Here is a 5,490-nt window from a genome sequence, read left to right as displayed (position 1 = left end):
GAATTTTAGGATTTTATCCTGAATTTTAGTATTTTAATTTGGATTTGATTTTTTTCAGGATAAAATCCTGAAATTCAGGATAAGAGTACTGATGTGGCATAAAACTATTAGAAAGGGATACAGATGACGTGGTGTCACTGTTTCATACAATCCTTTCCCCAACTATTATATATATGCAGATTAATATAAACATATTTTTAGATTGATGAGATAAAGATATATAATAAATACAATTATATTGATAAGTTTAATGGTTAAACATTTTAAAATATCAATAATAATAAAAAGTTACGAGAGAGCGTAAAACTATGTTAAATAAATTTCTTCCCCTATATTAAAGATATAATTATTTTACATATATAAATATATATCTAATTTTTAATAAACATTTAAATAAATAATTATTATTTAAAATAAGTAAAATTATATATGCCTTAAAAGAAGTAAAATTATATAAAAAAGAATTGAAGCCCGGGATTGAGCGTAACATTCTAGTATCATTAAAACAAAATTTATTCCTTAAACTTAAATTAAGTTCTAAATTTGAATCCTATCACCAAGCCCGTCCTTGGGATCATCTAGAGGTGCGGCCATCCTAGGCCCAAGGTTGAGAGGGTTTAAAATATTCTTTTTTAAATTTTAAGGGACTCAAAATTTTTTTAAAACTTTTAAAAGTAAAAAAAAAAATCAACTTTTAAGAGGTCCCAAATTTTTTTTTTAGCTTTTAAGGGTCCAAAATTTTTTTACCAATTTTTAAGGAACCTAAAATTTTTTTTCTCTAACTTTAGAGAACCTTAAAACCCTATTTTATTGTTTTGCCTAAGGCCCCAAAAATGTTAAAAACCTATCACAAATTTTAGTTTTTTTTAACACTGTTTAGAGGTGATTGAATTATATTCATATGCTGATTAGGTCAAATCGAGGCTCAATTTTTTAAATAAAAAAAATTAGGCTGGCCTAATATGCCAAAAGAAAACCCATATTTCTATTTAAAAGTAATTACATATCATATATAATTTTATATTAATATTAATATAATTTATAATTAGTTTTTAAGAGTTTTTAAAATTTATATTAAATAAATTTGGACAGAGTAGGATCAAGTTGGCCCATGAACAAAAATTCTTTATCTAAACTCAATCAAAGTCGAGTTGAGTGGTTAGATCCAGCTGGCCACCTAATCTATTGACAACTCTATCAATGACGTGGTGCATTCCATATCATTATTTGACTTTTTAAAATATAAAAAATAAAAAATAAAACATATAGAAACAATTAAAATATATAAATTATAAATCTTATAAAAACAAAATACAATTGTTTTTTTTAAATTTAATATATTATAAAATATAAAGATTTAAAACAAAAGGTTAAATTCTAAAGATAGTCCATGTACTTATTGATTTGTGCGAATTTAGTCCATCTATTTTTCAATTTGCTCATTTTCAATCCCTCAAAAACTTTTTTCGTTAACTTTGTTAAAAATTAAGTACAATCACAAATTTAGCCCCTCAACCATTACAACTGTTATCAATTTGACCCTTACTCTTTTTTTTTCTTATAAAAAATTATAAAAATTAAAAATTATATTAAAAAAATTATAGACTAGTTAAAAATTTGAGTAAACTACATTGGTAGTCACCCAACCATTCATAAGTTTCTTCTTTGGTAACCCAACTATGAAAAGTTACAAAATGGTAATGGCTAACGAAAATATGGCGTAACCACTTTTAAAATTGACATAATAACTACTTTTAGCTTTAATGTCTCAAACTTTTGATCTAACAACATTTATGATAAATTTTTATTTATATTTCCTAAGTCATTTGGTGAAAATGATTATTGGAAATTTTGTTAAATATTTTCAAAGCATTTTAAAGACTTGTAAAAGTATTCAAAAACATGTTGTAAATGTTTTTTAATTTATCTAAATGCTTTTGAGTTTACCCGAAATATTTTTAAGTATTTCAAACTCATTTTATACAAGTCTGGGATGTAGTATCGATACCCTGATCTTGTTGTATCGATACAACTAAGACAATAAGCAAAATTGCAAAACTTTTGAGACTTCTACCCATATAGGTCCACTTCTATCCATACAAGTCCACTTTTACCCATATAGGTCCACTTCTACCCTACATCTTGTGAGTTATATTGATACAAGTCCGTTTGTAATGCTTCCAACGGTTAGAACTTATCCCAATGGCTATAAACAATCATAAAAATTTCCCTTGTTATATATATACATCAATAACACTTCAAGATACAAGAGATGAACATCCAAGCACAAAAATCAAGAGAAAAACTTTCAACTCTTTATTTTTTTTTTCATTTTCTCTTGTAAATATTCATTGAGAGCTTATTGTAATATCTTTTCTCACTCTCAAATCTTTGCATTTAGAGTTTCAATTTACAAACACACACTTACTAGAGGTTCATTGTTAGTTTGCTTATCTTCTCTTTATTGTAAAGAGCATACTTAAGGTTTTTGAGGTATAAAACCTTAAATAGATTGTAAAAAGGTTTCTATTTGAGCAAAAAAAGCTAGAGGGTTTTAGTTATGCCATAAAAACTAGGGGGAATATTCTATTTTAGCCTTGTGAAAAAGACATGGATTGTAAATGTTATACTTTTTTTTTCTTGAAAGGTAATAATTCAAGTATAATGAATTGGAAAATCTTTAGTTGAGGTATACAAAGGTAGTGGAGGTAGACAATTGGGACCGAACCACTATAAATCGAATTACCTAAACTTTTTTTCCTTTTCCTTATCATTTAGAAAAGTTTATAGAAATTTTTAAAATACCAATTCATCCTCCCTCTTGGTATTTTCAGGCCTAATAAAAACTTTAACCCTCAACATTTGTACATTGTGTCAATTTAGTTTTGATTCTAAAAAGAAATCTCAACATTTACACATTGTGTAATTTGATAAGATTTCTTAAGATTCACACTTGAATCATTCAACGACCCAAATTTTAAAAATAGTCAATTCAATTACTTGGAATTTAAATGATGTAATTTGATTAAATCTATGATTTTATTTGAAATTTGAGGTTAAATTCAAGTATTTATAATGTAAATTACCTAATATACATGTTACTTATTGTCACTAAATGAGAATTACAAGTTAAAATCTCTGGTAGTAATGATTAATAGTAAGTTTTAGTTTTTTCTATCTTTAATTTTTGGCACATATTAGGAAAAGAATAATATTTTTAATTATTTTATATATGTTTATATGTTTAAAAATTTTAATATTTCAGGAAAAAAAATAAAAGATAAGGGTCAAATTGACAAAAGTTGTAAAGGTTGAAGGGCTAAACGTACTGCAGCCAAGGTATTGCAAGCTAGATTCTTTTGGCCAACATTATTCAAAGACACATATGCTTACATAAAGAGTTGTGATTGACGTCAAAGGGTTGGAAATGTCACCAACAGAAATGAGAAGCCTAGAACAAACATCATTGAGGTAGAATTATTCAATGTTTGGGGTATTAACTTTCTCGGTCCTTTCCCTTCGTCTTTTGGTCACAAGTACATATTAGTAGTAGTAGACTATGTGTCTAAGTAGGTTGACACAGAAGCATATTCGACAAACGATGCTAAGGTTGTGATGAAGTTTTTGCAGAAACATGTGTTTTGGAACCCCAATAGCCATTATCAGTGATGAAGGGTCCCATTTTGTGAGCAAGTGGTTGAAATGGTTACTTGACAAACATGGAGTGAAACACAAGGTCGCTACAGCTTACCATCCGTAGATGAATGGGCAAGCTGAACTGGCAAACAAGGAGATCACTTGAGAAGGTAGTTTGCCTGAACCGATGAGATTTGTAACACCCCTAACCCGTATCCATCACCGAAATAGGTTAAGAGGTATTACCGGACTCGTAACTTAGGTCAAAATAATAAAATATCAAATACCATCTCAATTCAATAAAATACCATTCATTTATGTTCATTACAAACTTAAACCGATCATACAAGGTCTAATTCATGCATCTAGGACTAAATCGATAACATGTAAACTTTTCAGAACTTATAAATTTCAACTTTTAAAGGTCACACGCCAGTGTGAATAGGCCATGTGCCTCACACGGTATTAGACAGGCCCGTGTGTCTAAGCGGTGGTGAAACAGGGCATACATACTGACTTGTCCACACGGCCATAAGACACGCCCGTGTGCCTTGGCCATGGTAGAATCTGACTTGGGCCACACGGCTAGCCACACGCTCGTGTGCCTTGGCCGTGCTCTAGCCTGACTTACAATTGTAGGGTACCCCAGGGGACACACGGCCGTACAACATAGCCATGTGTCAAACACGACATAGACACAAGCCCATGTCCCTGCCCGTGTGGACAAAAATAGGCCATTTGAATAGCCAACTTCCCACCCCAATTAGGTCAAACCTACAAGCACCAAACCAAATATATTTACACAACAATTTCAACCAATTTATATACCAAACCATAGAATATTCATGCCATAACATTAACAACCATTTACATGCTTATAAACTCAACTCAATTGTGCCAAAACATAAGACCAAATCCTCTCAAAACATATGGTCTCATAATCTCTAAAATCATGACCAAATTTCATACCAAAACTTGCCAAACTTACCATTTCTCTTAGCCATTCATGAACACATCAAATAGATAATTTTGCATCATATTTAATATACCAAAATCAAAACGTAAACATAATCATATCAAACCATATCACATGGCTAAATATAAACATTACAAAACTTATCCAAAGTACTTCTAGCCTATACATGCCATACTTTACTATATAAAATTTCAAAAGGTACCAAAATGAGATTCGATAGTGTGGTGACAATCCTTGACGATCCCCGAGCTCACAGTAGCTTCGATATCTATAAAACAATGCAAACATACATAGAGTAAGCTTTCAAAAGTTTAGTAAGCTCGTACCAAAAATCATCAACAGTTTATAAAATATAAAACATCAACACATGAGTACTTATTAATTATCAATTCATCTATCTTTTCTATGCCAACACAATTCATATGTTTATACCAATTCAATGAACTTCATATGCATAACATCATCTATCACATAGGTATCATACATACCTGAACCTTCCCGTATTTATTCATTTTCATTCTCACCTTTCGTTCGGATATTTTAAGACTTTTCGAAGATTATTCATGCTTTAACATCCGCACACTTAGTGCTTTGAGGGTTAGCCGAAGCTAGAACGATTCCGCACACTTTGTTCCATCTCAATTAACTGTAGCTATCTCGGTATTGCACACTTAGCGCCTCATATAGCCAAAGCTATTTTGAATCGCACAATTAGTGCCAAATACAATTGATTTATCATCGTATTCAACCATAATCAATTATATATACAATCTATGTATAATCCAAGCATAAAAAATATATTTGTAACATCATGTTTTACGTACGAACTTACCTCATACTCGGAATTGTCGACTTGAATTGTTTACTCTATAACCTTC

The sequence above is a fragment of the Gossypium arboreum genome, chromosome 12, assembly GCF_025698485.1.
Source record: "Gossypium arboreum isolate Shixiya-1 chromosome 12, ASM2569848v2, whole genome shotgun sequence".
Taxonomy (NCBI): Eukaryota; Viridiplantae; Streptophyta; class Magnoliopsida; order Malvales; family Malvaceae; genus Gossypium; species Gossypium arboreum.
This window is presented reverse-complemented; position numbering follows the sequence as displayed.